The 18787-nt window shown below is 36.1% G+C and overlaps 1 long non-coding RNA gene across 2 annotated transcripts; it reads right to left on the reverse strand.

Moving 5' to 3' along the window:
- Window positions 1-459: 459 nt before the first annotated feature.
- On the reverse strand, window positions 460-2875 carry LOC124449175. Of its 2 annotated transcripts, XR_006949355.1 has the most exons (6): window positions 2285-2875; window positions 1900-1971; window positions 1748-1817; window positions 1557-1642; window positions 1298-1485; window positions 460-1187 (listed from the first exon to the last, which is right to left on the reverse strand). It is a non-coding gene; the product is annotated as an uncharacterized LOC124449175 (long non-coding RNA). The 2 variants fall into 2 exon arrangements; XR_006949354.1 differs by having other exon boundaries at window positions 1900-2875.
- Window positions 2876-18787: the final 15912 nt, after the last annotated feature.

Genomic DNA, 18787 nt, shown 5'->3' on the forward strand with positions numbered 1-18787 from the left:
CTACGTCCCAATAATGATCAGCTCCTATCAAGATTTCGATCTAATCACAGCTACCATTGTCATCAGAAGAATCAAAGTCTGCAAGCTCTAAACCATGGAGATGTGGATATTCGTCTATATTTATCCTTGTAGGAAGTGGTGCACATATTGTTGGAAATGCGATTGCTTTAATCTCTACTGCCTCACCTCCACTCTTATTTGCAATGCTCACCTTGAACACTTCGCAGCTTTCTCGTTTACTCTTGCTTTGGCCAAAGGTATTTAATTGAAGTGTCTCCTTACCAACTGAATTTAACCTTAACCGGCCCTGGGCAGACAGAGCTAATTGGTTGGGATATATGTCGCATATAAACTCTTAGTTGTAAGACATAGATAAATAATAAAGAACATAGTTCTCTCACAATTCAACTACGGGTCAAAACTTCCGGTGTTGTACAGAAGAAGAGAAAATGACTGTGCACTAACATGACGTCACAAAACCACAAATGTTTGCGTGATATCAGTTATTATACTAGATACGTGAACAACTAAATTACATAATAAGTAAGTACATAAAAAGTAGCTATTAGTTTACGAATAGTAGCTATGTCGTCTATTCAATGTCACTGCCCACTTCTGAGAACTCTTCGATGTTTTCATCTTCAGTATCGGATTCCTCATACGTTGAGCTTTCAGATTCATTGGGAATGTTGACATCATAGGTTAAGTTTACAACCTCAGCCTGGAGAAGAAACGTTTCTTTAAGTGGAAGTTCAAAACTTTTCTTCAAGCTGAATAACTCATTCCGCAATTTGGTTTTAAGTCTCATCAGTTCATGCTTTGAACCAAGCATGAATTAATCGCTGCTCAAATCACCAAGATCAGCAAATGCTTCCTCAATTTTTGAGCTAAGATTGGTGTAATACAATAGAAGCCTTTCTCTTTCCAAGTTTACAAGTTTCTCTTCCTCGTCACATCGTTATAGGGTTAAGTACATTTCAATAGCTTTCCTCTTTGTGTATACTGGGACCGAGGATTCCCCTAGAATGTCATCCTCACCAAACTCAAATCCCTCATAAAGGTCTGATGTAGGATCTTTCGTTTTGTCAAATGTCAGACGATCGAATAAACTGTTTATAAAATCAGGAAGAGAATCCAATGGCAGCATTGTGTTTCTCAATTGTTAATTTCATCTTGTTCGTGACCCTCTAAACAAGTAAAAAGAATACAAAATTAACATTCACAAGAACAACAAAAGACAGATATGGTAACATAGCTTAGGTTACAGGTATCCGAAATTTACAGTGCATTACAGTACCTGCATACTTCTTTCTCGATGTTATTAAGAAATGCCTTTCTATGGAAAGTCCATGTAAAGCTCCGATAGTATCTTTTCGTTTTCTTTGTATGGCTTGCAATGCAAAGACGTCAAAACTAGGATGACCAGGTTTCCATCTTTCTTTTACAGAATGCTTTCGTTCAATATCTTGTAAAATCTTTTGAAACCTGTTTACATAAATTTTGAAAATCTTTTGAAACCTGTTTACAAAATATTTCTTTGACACATTTATACATACTGGTACAGTTTTTTCGACATCTGATGAATTGAGTAATCTTCAGAGTTATCTCATGGTTTTCTTCAAAACATCCGAATGATGTAGCACTAAGAATTTAAATAATTCACCAATTAGGCTCAAATAAAAAAATTAAAACGTCAAGAGGCATGTATTATAGAGAAATAGCCAGTTTAGTACATTAAAGAACCTACCTAAGATGTTTAAAATGCAGTAGTTTTTGAACATACGTCACTTTCCAGTTCTCCGTGGTTTCTTTATGTTCTGTATTTAAAAAGTATGTCTTTATATCTTACAGACTGAATTGTTAAGAATGAAACTATTTCCCATGAATAACATTATATACCTGGGTTGACTCTTGACATAATTTCCTTCTCTCTGGCCTCCCACTAACAAACAATTTCAGGATCGTACGTCACTAACAAACAAAATAAATACGTATGTAACTATATATGCTACAGGTTTTGTATTTTCCCATACAATAAAAAAATTTCGTTTTTTAGTAGGGTATTTTGTAAAAACGAGTAGGCTATTTTGAAGTACAATCAATACTAATAAATCTTTATCTTTTCATAACAGATTTTAAATTCGATGAAGAAGCCTTTACTAAATAACAACATATTTTCCTTGGATGCAAATTGAGTTGAGAGTTTGGTTAGGCAAAAAGAAACCTTAAATACTTTTCGGCCACAGAAAACATAAGAAATTTCTAACCTACCAGAACTACTTACCAGGTAGTTCGCTAAATAAATCCTTCATTTGTTGTTGCGTTTTTATTTTAAGTTGTAGACTTTTTTTAAGCTTCGACGTTAATGATTTTCCAGTAACAAATCATATACAGAAAATTAAAATAATTAAGGCGCAACAAACAAATAAAAACATTTTCATTGTCAACACATAGTTACACATAGAGCAATGACAATATTCAAGCACCTGCATTGCTAAAATTTCTTCGAGATAAGTGAAGAAGCGCGTCTGTCAAAAGATCTACTCTTCTACTGGCAGACATCTCCTTAGTAATTGCTGAGAGCACACGAGGGTAAGCCCAGAGCATTTCAAGAGCCTTACCATCTGTAAGACCAAAACCATCGAGCCTTCTAGGACTGAACTTGACCTGTTTTTTTGAAGACATTAAAAAATAATATTTTACCTACGGGGGCTTTTTATCAAGAAAGAAACCAGAGCAGAAAAGATTGTCTATCTTCAATCGCTACATCATTACCCAGGGATGTATTTTTCTGGAGGGAGGGGGTGCTCTAGTTTGGATAAGATTCTGGTGGCTGCTTGTTGCCGTAACATGCCTAACATTTTTCGTTAAATTTTGTTACTTATATACAATGATAGGAGATTTTTTAAATTGTGCTCCATAAACCCCAATTACGATCGCTTGATGGTTTGGTATGCCTAAATTTTTTAGGGAAACTGCCACTCATCATCCATCTCCACTAATCAAGGTTGGAGGAGAGCACATTCCTCCGCTATCCCGAAAAAGAAGAGCACTTGATGTTTCATTGAGCATCGGCACCAAATATGGCGCATCGGAAAGGCTGTGTCAATTAGCAGGAGTCGCACAAGAAGGGTAATGAAAGGGTGGAGTTTGTGCATGTTGTAATTTAATAGTCCTTTGAAATCAATTGTGGTTGTGGATTAATACGGATTAAAAATCACGAATATATGAATGTGCCCCCCCCCCCTTCCAATTATCGATATTGCCCTTAACGTAACATGCATCAAACGAGAACAAAAGATTCGTAAACTAAAACATATTGGGTACAAAAGTTAACTTGGTCGTTGCCGACAATTAAGTAACAATTTATCAGCTTTGTCAATACGCTATTTGTTAAAACTGAAGGGCAAAGCTGCAATAATGTGCTTAAGACTATAATTAGTACATTCATCCTAAATCAACCAAGGAACCTAGCTTAATTTAAAATGCAAGGTTTTGGTTGACTTCAGTAAATCTTCTATCAACATTCGCCGCTGAATTCTCCCCTACAGTTGCTTGGTGATTGCCACGTTCCAAATGCTTTCGAAAGCAATCTGTACTAGGTGGCGACTGATGTGAGTCAGCTTCTTCCTTTTTTGCCCAAAATTTGGCGTAAAGAAATTGGTTGATATCTGTGGCTTCTTTTTGAAATCAGATAAACATGCCCCTACCTCAGTTCATGCCCAAACAAAGTTCATCTAAAGCAATCTGTCATGCACGTTGCACAATATATTCATAAGTTTTATTTTCGTTTCAAATGTTAATAACAACCCCACCCCTTTATAAAAATCCCAAAAGTGGCAATCACGTAAAAGGCACGCGATACACAGCACCAAATGTTTATCACACTCCCGACGTTGATCATATTGATCAATTTATTTCCACGAGTTTTTACTATTTGACTGTCGCAATAGGTCTCCAATCACGGCTGCAGTTCTTCGTTGTCGGGTTTTCATAGAGTTTTTGTCTTTAGACTCAATTCCACTAGTGGTTTTCGGAGCCACGGCATTTGCTGGAGGCATATTCAACTCATGTGGTATCAGTTGTTGTATTGGACGACGTAGTTCTGACGATAGAGCCTTTGTAGTACTCGCAACACAGACCTTTGCTGCTCGAACAACACCATTCTTACTTACTATGAGCTCGGTAACTCTTGCCAATATCCACAAAATTCGAGGGGAAAGATCATTTTTTAACACAACAACATCACCGACAGCTATCTTCTCCTTCTCTGCTCCATGAAGTAAGCGTGAAGTCTCTCTAACACTTAAAAGACATTCTGTTCTCCAGCGATTGATAAACTGATCTAACAAACGTTTCTGATATTTCGCTGTTCTGGTTAGAGTTCGTACTGATGATTTCAAATTGTCGATCACTAGCCGTAAGAGTAAGTTGCCGTCCGTAAATTCATTGAGATGGAGTCAGAGGGTAAGAAATTCCTTCTTGCTTTCTTGATTTCTTGATAAACCTTAAAATTTGTGCTCTGACACGAAGTAGTTTGTTCTTCGTACCATATCTGTCTTGGTCAGTAATCTTCTCCAAGTGGATGGAATTACGGTCAGGAAGCGATGTTAACGTCAAGGAATGTGTTATTGGAAGAGGATTTTGTATTATCTCTGTGTAGATGGGTCCTCATCCAATTTTGTAGATTGAAGATCTTCGGGCAATTTGTCTTCAGTATCTTGGAGAAACTGCGGACCATTCCACCAGATTCCAGATTGCACAAGTTCACTTCCGGAACACCCACGAGAAGGCAAGTCGGCAGAGTTTATTACCCCAGGGCAGTGTCTCCATTTATAACTACTAGTTAACTTTCTGATTTCGTTTACGCGTTTCTGTACATACGACTTCCACAGTTTATGATTTTGAATCCAACACAATGTGGGAAATGAATCTGTCCAAATGATAATATCAGTGATACATTTTATTGAAGTCAACGCTTTCACAATCGAATCGACTAATCTTGCTAAGGTAGTTGCGCCTAACAATTCAAGTCGTGGTATGGTCTGTCGTTTGATAAGAGCGACTCTTGTCTTCGCTGTTATTAAATTCACTTCAATTTCACCGTTTTTATGTTCCGTTTGTAGATATACAACTGCTGCAAAGGCAAATTCTGATGCATCGCAAAACAGTGGCGTGCGGTGACCGAATTTAATAGGCAAGCGCTGACAGTGATTCCACAATGCATTCAGTCATGTTGTACAGGTGTCGTGAAAATACCGAATGTAGAAGTAGAACATAAAAGGATGAAAATTCCTATGCTATATATTTTATAGGAACATCAATCTTATTTATACCTTACATCAGTTACATGATATCTACCGGATACAAATATCAAAACTACTACGCAAAAGGAAGCTCTTGTCAATATCATAATCTTGTATTACATGCTACAGATAATATCTTCTACATACATAAATTGCAAGACAATAGGCGCGAAATGTATTGTAGCAGTCGTGATTATAACAATTAAGAACAGCCAGTTTCACAAAATTGGCACGGTGTGTTACAAACTGAGGCCATGGCGTTGTTTAATGTTTATATTTTGGTATAATGACGTCATGGCAACGTGTTCTCCCGTTCTTCAAAATGTGTCTGGCACTGACTCGTACGTATCAGAATATCGGAGAGTCGTGTTTATTATTTAGTATCTTGTACCTTTTATTTTTAGTCATTAATTTACGAATTCAACGACACAAGACTGACAAGAGCATAGTGTTTTGGTCATAATGCTAGTCATACTTTACCACAACACACGTTTGCGTGCATTTCGATATCTCTGCAGACTGCGGCCCCTGCTTGTTTACGCACATTGTGCGCAGAAAATAATAAAATAACCAGTAAAGCACCTACTACTTTGAATTAGAAATCAGAACATTACCTTTCGCTCTCAGTCATCTTTTAATAAACGATAACATTAACGGCGTGAATAATTCGGATGTCCAATGTGTTGAATATACGAATATTATTCGTGCGCTGATATGTGTTTAAAATTGCGAGCGTACAAGACTGTTGACCAATCGCTATCAAGCGGCGCCCTTAGAAGCGCCGCTTGCCTTTTCTCGATATTCCTCGAATAAGAAGCCTCCAAATCTAGATTAACGCATGCGCAAATGTTCAAATTGAGCTCCGAAGGCAAGCGCGCTTGCCTTGGTTAATAAATATTCGGTGTATTTAATCCACTTGACTCATCTTACAAGTGTAGCAAAGTGAAACCGAAAACCACGACAGTAAATCGCGTATAAATAGCAAGCATTTCAACTGTAAAGACAATTTAGACAAAAGATTAAATTGACATTGTTTAGAACAGAAAAATTTAAACTGATTTTGCTCAGAGATTGATCCAAAAAATTTTTGTTCGGTAAAATGCTTAGGCAAGCGGCGCTTGCCTACGCTTGCATGACCGCACGCCACTGTCGCAAAATCCATGTATCTGATAAATTGGAGATGAATTGTATCCACCATGGAAGTAACAACGCGGTACTCGTATGTCTCTTAGGTTGTGGCTCTGTATGAGGCGAAGGAGTTTTTACTAACTTGTCTTCCACCATCGTACTTGGTATATGTTTAACATATGATGACCCCTTTTCATTCCCATTTCCCACCTCTACAAACAGTCGATTTTAATCATTCGCGATAACATTTCGGACATGTTGCGAGTTTGAATGCCATTTTCGAAGCTTGAATCCTCCCTCGCTCATTTATTTTCGATAGATCTATGATAGATGTATAGAGCTTCGTCCTCATTAGAAGCTCCACCAGCGAAATCATCAACATATAACGACTCGTTACATGTTTGTAAATGATGATCGTCCAGGTTGGTATTGTCCTGAGAAGGACTGTTTTTATTGTTGTTGACTGACGTTTCGACAACCTTAGTGGTAGTCATCTTCAGAGTCAAATGAGGAGTAAACGTCAGGTTATAACAACTATAACTCTGACTTTATCAAACGCAACACTTTCAAACCCAAGGAACATAACGAAACAAACAACTCAGTGACAACAGCAACGATACTTTACATCAAAGGTACGTCTGAGACTATCTCGCGTATCTTACGACCATACAACATACGAGTCGCACATAAACCAATCAAAACGTTACGGCAAGTACTAACAAACATAAAGGACAAAGAACGACCCAACGAACGACAAGGTGCAGTTTACAAAATAAACTGCTCCGACTGTCACGCCTCCTATATCGGGGAAACTGGCAGGAACTTAAACATAAGACTTACTGAACACAAACGAGCTACTAAGAAACAAGACAAAACTAATCACATTGCCGAACATCACCGAATCACAAAGCACAACATTGACTGGGACTCGGCAAAATGCATTACAGTACTGACTATAGACAAGGGCATACATTAGAAAGTTGGTATACCAACTTGGAACAAACCCCCCTGAACAGATCACAGCAATTACCGGCACCTTACAAACGACTTATTCACAATACAAACAAACGATCAACTAAAAACATTACTCTTCACACTAATTCACAATGACAATACACAATTGACACCCACACATTACAGCTAGAACATCACACCTACATCACACTTCACAACTAAAAACATTTCACTTCACACTAATAGACCTTTTCAAGGTTATCGCAACCATATTGCAAGGGGTGCAAAAACATTGGGCCGAGCGCGCGGTCACGCATGGCGTCCATATAAATTACTAATATATGCGCAAAAATTACCCTTATACATATTGGCCATTTCTTTCAAATATGTTTCTCAAACTCGTCCATTTTAATAGTCGAATTATTATTTGCGATTTTTTATACACGTGAGTCCAATTTTGTGGTAATCAAAAAGCGGAAAGTTAAAGAAAACATTTGTTTTCTTTGAACAACTTGAACGTCGTTTGAGCGATGTTCTTGAGTTCGTAACACACGCACATGTCTAAAGCAAAGTCAGCAAGTATCACGAGGAACTATTCTACGGCAAACTCTTATTAGTATTTCCAATTATTTGTAAAGTGACATTGCTATTTTAATTATTATGTATGGCGACTAAACAGCCAGAAGAAGAAACAGCCAAGTATTCAAATACACACTTAAAACTATTAGTCGATGGCAGGCCGGTGTGAAACCTTACATCATACTCTCTCGTCAACTGTTCAAATTCCTAAGGGACAGGGAGTAAAGATGCCTCAGATTTTGCTGGATTTCCATCGAAACTTGTATCAGAATCCTCGGTGTCATAGGCTTGATGAGGACGCTTTGATGTCGTCCATGTTTCTCTTCCTTTACGTTTAAGCGGAGTCCTCGATTGCTCGTACTCTGATAGCGTAATAATAACCGAAGGATAATCCGTTCCGCAGTTATTTGGGGTTCTTCTCAAGGGAAAATAATTTGAGCAAACGAAAGTACCTTGTGCACCAGGCTTTGGGTTAAAGTCATCGGCTCTGCTGTTTGCAATTCGTTTTCGCCAAATTTCAGCAAGTGCTTGATCTTTGGACCACTTATGAAAAACTAACTTTTCTACGTGAGACCTCTTAACTTGATAATCAGGATAGCGTTTATCATTATCGCAATATCCAATTGCACAACGCGCATTTTTTACCATTTCGGCTATGACTGCTCACGGCTATTCGGCTAGTTTAGGGTTTAGTTCGTTTGACTTGGCTTATGAGTTCCGCACATTTGCGAGCTCAAGAACATCGCTCAAACGACGGTCAAGTTGTTCAAAGAAAACAAATGTTTTCTTTAACTTTCCGCTTTTTGATTACCACAAAATTGGACTCACGTGTATAAAAAATATCAAATAATAATTGGACTATTAAAATGGGCGAGTTTGAGAAATATTTTTGAAAGAAATAGCCAATATGTATAAGGGTAATTTTTGAGCATTTATTAGTAATTTATATGGCGCCATGCGTGACCGCGCGCTCGGCCCAATGTTTTTGCACCCCCTGCAATATGGCTGCGATAACCTTGAAAAGGTCTATTCACAATGACACTACACATTTCCTGTACACACAATACAATGACGTAAGAACCAGATAACAAATACGGCTAACCTGACGTTTACTCCTCATTTGACTCTGAAGATGACTACCGCTAAGGTTGTCGAAACAGTCCTTCAAAAACAAAAACAGTCCTTCTCAGGACTATACCAACCTGGACGATCTACATTTATAAACATGTAACGATACTCCCTGGTTCAAACCATTTACTTTATATATTTAAATTATTAAACACTTTACAGGCATATAACGACTCGGTTAATAAGGAGACTATTTCTGGATCGACATTCTTGTATTTCGAAACGTGGTGACGAATAACAGTAAATAATATTGTAGGACTAGGGGTTAGACCAAATGGTAGGCGTCGGAACTTGTATTCCTTTAGCATCTGGCGAACTTTGTCAATATCGTCAAACCAAAGAAACTTCAGCATCTTTCTGTCTTCGGGGGCAATTTGTATTTAATGAAAAGCCTTTTCGATATCGACAACAAGCCCAATGGGAAGCCTCGAAAGTTTATCATAGTGTCAAATAAACGTGGAACCAAATTTGGTCCTTTTCGAGGCAATCATTGAGTGACTGCTCCTTCTTAGTAGCTCTTGCCAAACCATCGAATACCACGCAAAGTTTTGTAGTTTCCTTAGCTTTCGAAGTACGCCATGATGGGGTAGGAAATAACCGGTTTCCGTTGTCAAACGGAACTTCTTTTGAAAAACAGTAATCTTCGATGAATAAATTAAAGTTTGACAATTTTGTATTAGTTTCACCATCATTCGTCTGCCCAGTGATAATCCAGCCAAATTCACTATTAATCGCAACAGGACCACCTTCACTTCTTATAATCTCGCCTTATAATATCTTTAAGTCTTCAAGATACTGATTTTGAGGTTCAAAGACTGAATTACATCAGGTAGAACTTAAAAAAATAAAGTAATATGGAATTTCAGGCATGATATGACACATACGTAACACAGTGCAACTGTCGTTCACTTCAAATATGTATAATGTACATTCATTTTATACAGCACGTTTGCAATGCATTATTTATACACTGAGTATTTAGTCACTTTTATAAATATGTATTTCCGCAAGGTGAAAGTTTGTCAAAAAGCGCTAAATACTAGCAAATCACATCGACAAAATGCGTATAATATGTTTTATAGATTAAGACATTACACACAACAGATACCAAATTCAAATGAAACATACAAATTAATGTAGTTTGCAAATAAAATAATTTTTCAGCATTTAAATCCATAAATTTGTTGTCCCAGAGTCTAGATAAATACAAGCAAAAGTGATTGCAAATATGTATTATTGAAGAAATTGTGCTACTTCTCATATGTGACCGGTATATACCCGTATGTACTCGTATGTCCCTTGTATGTACTCTATGTCAGTCGTATGTACTTGTAGGTACTCGTATGTCACTCTTATACCATGGCATCTGAAAAGAGTGATCAACCTTCACCAAGCTTTGTACTTGTGGAAGAAAGAAAACCGAACAAGAACTGGATAAAAGATTTTAAACTTCCTATTTCTGTATGTTAAATAATATACCTCATAATAGGTCACATTCTGATGTTAAAATTTATCTTTTGTATTTTACAGTTTTCTCCAAGAGTGCATGAAGCACTGCAAGCAGGAAAACTTAATGGAAACCTTAGGGATGAGTTTACTAGGGACATTTGTTCTTCTATTAAAGCTCATACAATGTTTCCATCCAGAGAAGAAAACAAAGAGTGGCGTCCATGATTGTAGAAAAATATACTTTTCTTGTCGATTCACTTGGAGCTGGTACAATAAGTCATATTCATATTATTTAATGCATAAGATAATCTTTAGAAGAAATCCTATAGCTTTTCTCGCTATCTCTTATAATGTACAGCATGAACTTTTTTCGTTACAGGGGTCATGGTTGAAAGCAATCACTAATCGATTCAAAAACATGCGTAGAAAGAAGACAAATTCAACAACAAGATCTGTTTGTGTGTCTCAAACTACACAAAAGCAGCCAGAAGCAAAAATGAAAAGACGTAAGCTGTATGATGTTTATGATATGGATAATGGTGAGACTGCAGAAATGTGCGAAGAACATAAAAAAGCCATGGTAACCGAGATGATGAAAACAAACAAAAGATATAGACTAATTAAAGAGCTCATGGAGTTGACCTACCCCTACCGGCGCCAACAATTTATAAATGAACCAAAAGTGTTGAATGAGCTACTGACTGAGTATCCAGCTCTTCAGCTTGTTTCAGAGGTAAGAATAAATATTTTTGAACAGAACTATTGCATAGAACTATCCTCAAAATCATGGGGCAGCTAATTTTACCAGTTGTAGTTGACATCTTTGCAGTAAACTTGCTTTTTGTAACTTGTATTTTGCAACTGGAATAGGTAAAAGCAGAATTTGGTCGAATTTTGGCAGACCAAAATGCAGCCAGCAACATGGTTATCCATTACAATAATATGGTTCAAAATGTAATGAAATGGGCAGGCAATAGTGACAACAAACACATAAAAATATTGATGTCAGAGATGGAGGCCATGCTGTTACAAAAACCTAATAAGGAAGCTGGTATGTGTATTCAATTAAGTCTGACCATTTACAGAGTTCCAGCGTTGGATTTATGGAAGGGGTGCACAGGGGTGCTTCTCTAAGCTCTCGTCAACAGCGTGGTGCATAGAGGGATAAAAAATGGCATTTTTCATGACTTTTGAGTTTTAATTAACGTTGAACATTTATTATTATTATATATAAAATATTTAGCAAATTTATTTGTTTCTAGCATTCGGATTTTAGTTGCTCACAAAACCAAGCCCCCCCCCTAAAAACTCTATGCTTGATCCACCTCTGTAGAGTTTCATCTTAAAGCATGAGCACTTAAATCTACAATGGCAAAATGCGTATACTGTAAATATTAATCAGTTGGTTGTACATTTTGCAGATATAAGGAGTGCAGTCACAGCATTGATTATTCAGGTTGTGTTGAATGAAAAATCCACGGCAAATTGCTTAGTTTTCAAGATCTGCTGCGTAAGTAATAGATACCGAAATTATATAAAAACTGCATGGATAAAATTTTACGTATGCTTTAATAAAAATGCAATTATATTACTGTCATGACATGACAATATTGTGTCTTACTTTCAATGACCTAATAATTCTAATTGTGTTTATGTTTATGCTGTTGTTTAGGAAGATGACTCTTTTGATGATGAAATAGCAAACACCACCTACCCACGACTAATTGGATCGGGAGAATTAGGGAGTCTGGACCCCCTTGTAATTGCTACAGAATGGCAAAATTTTTTAAATCTGTCAAAAAAAAATATAGAAATTTTATTGTCTATAGTACTACTTCTAGGTACATTTATGTACTTAATATGGAGTATACACCAAAGGCCTGTAATATTTATGCCCTTTTGGAAGTAGTTTTGATGGGTAAGCCCGCAAATGCAAAGAAAAGGGTTTCAGTTCAAAAGTTTTTGAAAAGTTTGGGGCTTTAGAGATTATAATATAGTAGTATTTCTAAGATGTTTTATATATTTAGTTATATATATATACATTTCACTTTACTTGTTTCATATATTGACTTGTTTATAGTATGTTTTATGTTTTTTATATATTTATATGTGTGAATACATGCATATAAATCATTTGATTTTTTTAAATATATTTAATGCTCAGCATTTTTGTGTCGCGTGTTTAACTGGCCTCAAAAAAACAATAAGAAAAGGGGTTACAAAATAACACCGAATTTAAGTGTCATTTTGACACCGGACGTTAAGGGCTAAATTAGCACTTTAACAAGTGCTATAATAACACCAAGAATAGGCGCTATTTTAGCACCAAACTCGGTGTTAATTTAACACCAGTAAGAAAATAACACCCGAAATGGTGTTATTCTGTACCTTTTAATTTAACACGACTTTTTGTGTTAAATTAACACCTTAAAATTTACAGTGTATATGACATGCAAAATAATTTTCTTTTAAAATTAATTTTTTTCATGATTACTTAAATATGAGGGGCCCTTCCAATACTTGGTCTTTTTGCGCCTATGCGCCAAACAACAACTTACTTGAACATTAGAAAGCTAATGATAGTTAAAGTAAGACCGACAAGTGAAATAGCACAGCCAACATAGCTGATAACACTTAGCGCCTTGTCGTGGGTATGATTTCTGTCGTGGATATAAACATCTTGAAAGCAAAAGCGTTTATGAATTTATTACTTTTATGCAGAAATGAACTTATTGGAGCACCTCTTGCGTTGCAAACAATCGAAGTGCAAGAATATACTTGGAACATCTAATCAAATAAATGCATTACCATTAATATGGCAAAGTTGGTCAAATGTGTACAATAACACTTGACGACGTCGTTTTCTAATCCTTGAAAGGAGCATCCATCAAATTTCCAGTCCCCTTTGACGTTATTTGCACTGAAACTAAAAAACACGCAAGCTGTCGAGTCATCAACAGCTGCTTTTAATGGTTTGTATGTTGTGACAACGGGTTCCGTTAAATTATAAAGTTCTTACCCTTTTACTGAGCCTGATATCACGTAACTGTTCATTATACGCACAGTTTTCGTAGACATACTCTCTAAAGCTTTTCTCGAACTCGCAAAAAACAAAGTAGAGCGATATATTACAAAAGAAATTCGGTGTTTTCGATTATTTGAATTTTCATCGGTGAACCTCAACGGCAAAGCTCTGTATTTGTATTGTCATAACTAATGTACTAATAGTTTAAGTTTTTATAAAAAGAGAGCGATTTTTGTACTAAAAGCGAGGCTGCAGTTGGTAAAACGGTTTGTTGTATTAGCTCGCTGTACAAAGCTAAAATAAACGATGAAAAGGTTCTAGATCGCCCAGGTGTATTCATTTGTCAATGATTCCAGTGAAGTGCATTTTTTCTTCAGAAAAAAGGAAAGTATTTCTTGGATAACAAAATGGACTTATAGCTACTTATAGTTAAAATTTGCTGCTTGTAAATGCAATGGCAAAAACGATCAACAATCTCTGCCCAAACCAGCATGGAGAGTTGAAAATTCCAGTTTTTACGAATTCCAAATTACTATTTACTTACCAAGTACATTATTTGTGCCATAATTATTTTTGTTTATATAATCTGATTAAGAAATAAAAGATGTTTACTGTGTTTGAACGGGCTTATGCAAACAAGGAGACCTTTGGGAGAACTCGAGAGCATCAGTGCGAGCCCGAGGCCAAAGATCGAGGTTGCACATGCTCGAGCAAAAGACTTTATTTGAAATCGATGATTGGTATTTAGTGTTGATGTGTAGGCCGAACGTATTAAGAAGTTGATTAACTAATTGACTAAACTGCGCGTGCTCAATGGTATTTTACAAACGCTCGTTGGCTGTAGCTTTCTGCCGCTTGTTCTAGAAACATAGACATTGAATGAATATCCTGTAATAAGAACCGCATAAACATTTTATAGTTATTATCTATTTATATCTTGTTATTTGGATTTCGATCGAGCTTTGAATATCGGTAAATAGTTAATGTTTTCGCGGGGAAAGCTGGAAAGCGAAATTTTAAAGCAATATATAGGCCACAGCAAATGGGGCATCAAAATAAAGGACAATATGTAATTATATGCCAATGAATTGTGCTAATGTATAGTATATTGAAGGGTGCACGATTCACGGTGCAACAAAAGAAAGTAAAGTCAACCGTTGCTTTTACTTTATTCAGCTGCAAATATAAATATAATCTCTCAAAAATTTCTTCAAAAATTATAAAAACTCTTCAAAAATTTCTTTATTCACGAAAGCAATTGTTTATAGCTGAGTGATACAAATAAAGAAGATTTACTGGATTTGACATCAACATGAAAAAAAATAGTTAGCTGAATGGAGAGTTTGTGTAACTCACTATGGCAAGCCCAACAGGGTATGCTATAGACGAGAAGTCTGCATGTATGTCTAAAAGATGTTTGTGCATACAAGAAATTCTTTCTCCTGTAACTGGAAACCAGATTTAAAGCAGAAACAAAATTGTGCCTGAAAATGCATTAATTCAACCTTAACCAGCTTGCAAAGTGGCGAATAAGTACGTTTCAACCGATGACAAAAGGCGGCTATCCATGATAAAACACGAGTAGCAACTGAATCTTGTATTCTAGAGAAAACATCGCACGGGAAAGATTTATGTGCATGTTTCGTAGGTGCACTGAATCTTTTCTTTATGATGGAAAAAGGCTACAAAGCCAAGACAGATTTTCAAGAAATTGTGTGTATTCAATTACTAATCGTCTTTATTGAAGTTGGTTTTCTTCAGGTGATGTAAGACTTAGCAGTGTTCTAATTTTCTATGTACAGCCATAAGTTGTTCTATTCAAAAAGAAACTCGCGTTTTCAAAATCATATCCGATATACTTTCATTTCGCCTATTTTGTTCAGTCATGTTTAACGTGTCCCTAAAAAAACAAATTATTAACGGCTTTTTTATTGTCATCTGGAATTTCTTAGCAATCCTCTCAAATATTTTCGTGTCCTCGAAATACTTTGCTAAAAACAGCAAATGTACGCTTTCACCATTTCACCATCACCTCATTGAAAATAACAAAAACCATTATATTTCATTTTAAATGAATACCACTAATATGAGGGCGGCGTGTATTCTTACTATCAATTTCTTTCTCAAATGTTGTAGTACATATAGTACGTTGAAGGTAACTTTTTTCATGGTCCCTTTATCAACTACATGATTTTTTACTGAATCAGGACTACCAGCAACCAGCATAAAACATTTGCACATGGCACCGACAATGGAAGTATTTACAACAGTATTGTTTGTACTTTGTGTATAAGAGGGTTTGCCATTATTTGAGGACGATAGATTCGTAGAATTGCTGGCAAAAAATGGATAGTTGTTTTTTATAGTGGCAATTTTCTTTCTTACTTCGAAATGTTTATCTAAGTATTTACTTGCAAATATTTCAAATGGAAACACACGCAAAAGACGTACAATTTTATAAACATTGTATTTCGTATAGCTACTTTTATATGCCAATTTTTCATAAATATATAAATTCTAAAACTATAGAAAATGTGCATAGAAGTATAGTGGTGCAGGCATATGGTGTAAAGACATGGGAAATTCAGTGATATACATGTGCATAGACATTAATGGTAACAAATATGTGCTCTGTTATCATCCAATCTGAAGTAAAGAGGAGATTAAGGAGCGTTTGCATTGAATGGGAATGAAACTATGGAAATTGGTGAAGAGAGCAGTGAAATTGGGTTTACAATACACGGAGGTGGAAAACTTGCCGTTTGAGCGAGCTATTTTTACGTCAAGAAAGGGGAGTATGTTGTTTTTTCCAGTTCAGATGTAAAGGAGATGTTAGGATGTTGGGGGTTGAGATAGGTAAGGAAAAGAGGTATATGATTCAATGATCGGAAGAGTAGAAAGCAATCATAAACGTAACGATGGTAAAGAAGGGGGTTGAAAGTGGAGGGACAGCTGTGAAGCCATGAATTCTCGTTGAAGGACATAAATCTGTTAGCAAATAGAGGGCCTTGGGGGCTGCCCATAGCTACACCTTTAATCTGTTGATAAACGTGATCATTAAAGAAGAAATGACAGTTTTTTGATGTTAAATCATTGTTCACCAACATCCCAGTTGATGAAACAATCGCTATCATAACTAATCACCTCAACTCCATTAACACGTCCTTTCAAGGCCTAGACAGTTCACAATTCACTCAACTTCCCTCCCTCTCCTTCAAAAACTGTCATTTCTTCTTTAATGGTCAAGTTTATTAACAGATTGATTGTGTGGCTATGGGAAGCCCCCTAGGCCCTCTATTTGCTAACATATTTATGTCCTTCAACGAGAATTCATGTCTACACTGTCTTTAGATTCGCACTCAAATCACTCGACTCTGCAATGCTGCCTTTCCTCATAGCAACGTTCGCTTTGTTTTTCGTTATTCCAGGCGTCTCTCCTCTTTCTTTCCTTTTAAAGATAGGGTTCCCAAGCTCCTGAGATCAGGTGTTGTATACTCATTTAAGTTTCGATGCTGCTCTGCATCGTATGTGGGTCAAACCACGCGTCCTTTACACACCAGAATATCGGAACACTTGGGAATCTCTCCTTAACAAGGAAACCTTCCTTATGTCTACCACCATCTGCAGTTCTTTCCCATATAAGAAATACATCCCACTCTGCCGATTTTAATGACTTCTCAATTCTCTCTTTCTCCTCTGACAATTATGACCTTATGATTCATGAAATCCTTCTTATATCCAAACTTAAACCCTCTCTTAACACCCAAGGCAACTCAATCCCCATTGATTCCGTCATCTAAACTTCCTACTCCCCTCACATGTAATTTAACACCCTGTAATATATGCTTGTATTTAAAACCTCATGTATATAATTTATCTCAAATAATCTGAAGATGTCTTAAGTTAAAGACGAAACGTTATTAATAAGTCTTTCTTTATTTTACTATCATGATGGCTTTTTATAAGTCTTATGTTGGGCTATTATGCTCATATTGAAAGTTCGCTTTCCGCCTGTCAAATCTTTGGCCACAGTTAGAAACAGATAAACCAAACTCGTTCATCCTCCTTTCAATAGTTCTTTTTAATTAAATAAAATCTATAATTTGCCCCTTTTATTAACATATTTAAAAAAATATAATTATTTTGTTATTACTCATAAATGTCATCATAACAAGAACCCATAATCGTTGAAGTCACGTGCTGCCTCACTTTTCTCATGTCAAACTTTGCATTAATGTCAAGATTTTGACTCAGATATTCAGCAAACTGAAAAGATAAAAATAAATGACATTTTTTTAAATTGTTATTTCTTAGAACACAATGTCAAAACAACTACCAGGCAAATAATTATTCCACAGTTAAACCCATCCTCTTGCACATAGTGTGAAGGCTGAATAATAGACCAAGTTGATGTGTTCCACCTACTTCTTAGACCAACAAGGGCACTGTATAAACAAAGGGATTATATTATCAACTGCACAATATCAATGTTGCTCTGTCTATTTAAAACATTGAATTGGTTCGTTCAATTGGAATTTCAAATACTGGTTTTGTCAAGGAAATAATGTATGTATACTTACCAAATGCTTTTGATAAACTGTGAAAGTTCAACTCTTCTTGCCTCACTGATAACTTGTTCTATTTGACCTTCCATAGGATCAAGGTAGTATACCATCTCTTTTTGTTTGTTGATTACCTTTAAAAGTGAAAATATTGAAAATGATAAAAATTTGTTGCCTTGTTTTAGCTATATTGCAACCATATTGTATTTACCAAAAGTGTCCAATGGCTCCCAGACATATTGAGAGAAAATATTATTTTGACAATTGCCATGAAATTTTGATCTGCCCACAGTCGACAAGTACTAGATCCTCGTTGCACCAACTGACATACATATGATTCTGCTAGTAGGACTCCAGGATATTCACATGAAAGTTTCCATAAAAAGCATTAATAACCTATAACAATCAGGCACATTTACCATTTCAACATTTGTCTCTGATGCATAATAATCATATGTAAGCTGTAGAGTGTTTAATCGCTTGACTTACTGTATCACTAAGGCATCCAGATGCCACAGTTTTATTTTCAATTAGTGTGGAGCAAATTTAGTGATCTCATTTGTTGGAATGAGGTTCCATTAATCCTGAAAAGTAACTTTGTTTCGTCGAAATTCTAGCATTTGATCTCCTAACTTAATTCCATTTAGAGAGGCCTT

This window comes from Xenia sp. Carnegie-2017, unplaced genomic scaffold (assembly GCF_021976095.1).
Source record: "Xenia sp. Carnegie-2017 unplaced genomic scaffold, XeniaSp_v1 HiC_scaffold_13, whole genome shotgun sequence".
Taxonomy (NCBI): Eukaryota; Metazoa; Cnidaria; class Anthozoa; order Malacalcyonacea; family Xeniidae; genus Xenia; species Xenia sp. Carnegie-2017.